Raw genomic sequence first — 1,832 nt, 5'->3', positions numbered from 1 at the left:
TATGTGTATCCGTCAGACTTGCCGGGAAGTAGTTGCCAGCAGGAATCCAAATCCGGGGCCAAAAATCTCCATAAATTAATTTAAAAATAAAGGTTATTAATGACATAATAATAATAGTTGTATTTGATTATGGTTTAGGTTGGATGTAGTCGTTCCCCTTTAATTGTTATAATATGGTATAAAATATGTTCCCTTTTTCCCCCAAAAAAACATGAGGTTAATGTTGTTAGCTAGTATATCACATTAACATGAAAGTGAAACCAGTCATTTCATTTCATGCCACTAAACACTTATATACAATTTTATCAAACACTAGAAATCCTGAACATTATATTTTTCCATTATTTTTTTTCTACACGATTTTATATCTTTATTGTTAAATTTTATACTTTTTTCCACCCGCAAAAGTATATAATTCTTTTATACAAACAATACATTTTAACACACCATAAGATTCATGTGGCTATATTTGAATTTAAGTTAAATTTACACCGGTTAAAGCGAAGCATCCTATGTATATCAGTGTAAAATAAGAGCTATGTCTCACTGGATCAAGAAATATCCTCTATCACTCGTATACTTTTTTTAGCTTTAGAAAACACATGAACTTTTACATAGGAACATATTTTTTTTTTTACATACAATAATAAAGTATTTGTCATTTGGAATGTCTTTTTGTTAATTCTCTAGGAATTTATACATATAGGATAGCCGGGGGGTCCCTTTAATTTTCCATGTGGGGATTCTGTGGAATACCATCATATACATTTTCCCTTTCCAACAGCTGACTTACTCCAGAGAGGGTATAATGAGACCCCTACACAAATGTTCGAAAAGCTCTCCCATTGAGGGTATGTTCTGTTGCAGCTCTGGAGCTGCAGCTTCTCCCGAATACAAGTACTTATTTTTTTGCCCTATGTTTGAAGAATGCATATTAAAGCACTTGCAACGTAGTTTAATAGGCTTTCATTGTTACTATTGGATACCCTATTCATTTCAGATTGTAGATACTCCTTTCCCATAAGATTAGAAGCCTTCCTGTTGCAACAGTGGTCCGAGGGTCTGAAAGATTAGGAAATCGCATTATAACTGAACTACGTAGGGGTTATATATAGAACTATAAGCCCCGATATTTCATACAATATGCAGTTTTTTCAGTCTATTGGAAAAATTGTTCTTTATCACTGCCACCCATACCGATCTTATTTGACCACTGTTTCTAATTTTTGACACCGTACTTTTGAACATAGGTATATGTGTCTAGTCCTTTCATTTTTTTTTTAAAAGTGTGAAATGACTCGATACATATACCTGTATATTACAAAGCAATTCTCCAAAATATTGAAGGGGGGGGGGGAGAATTATCAGAATGACTCCAATGAATACCTTTTAATGGAATTGCTTTGTGGAATCTGCCCTCCTGTAAGCTACAATAATTAAGAGCGAAGATAAAACACACAGCATTTACATTCATTAATGGCCACTGCATTAGAAGTAGCTAATTCACTGATGCATAAAGTATAAAATGCTTTCTCCGAACGTTTCTGTACATAATAAGAGCTGTCTTTCAAGTACAGAATGCGGTTCTTCTTGGTGAGGAACGGCAAAGGTACTTTTTCATATCCTGGTGATAAATATTAAATGAAACTAATAAATATTAAATATTTATATTATAGAGAAATAATAAAACAAGATTTGAATACATTGTTCACCGTAAAGCACTGTCCCATGTAATAGGCACTGGACATTCTTCTCTTTTGGAGGCTTGACACCAAAACAGTCACGTTGTGTAAAATGTCGATAAAAGTCGATAAGTAGAACCCTCTAGAACC

The sequence above is a fragment of the Sceloporus occidentalis genome, unplaced genomic scaffold, assembly GCF_023333645.1.
Source record: "Sceloporus occidentalis isolate IW3139 unplaced genomic scaffold, rSceOcc1.0.p SCAF_163, whole genome shotgun sequence".
NCBI lineage: Eukaryota > Metazoa > Chordata > Lepidosauria > Squamata > Phrynosomatidae > Sceloporus > Sceloporus occidentalis.
This window is presented reverse-complemented; position numbering follows the sequence as displayed.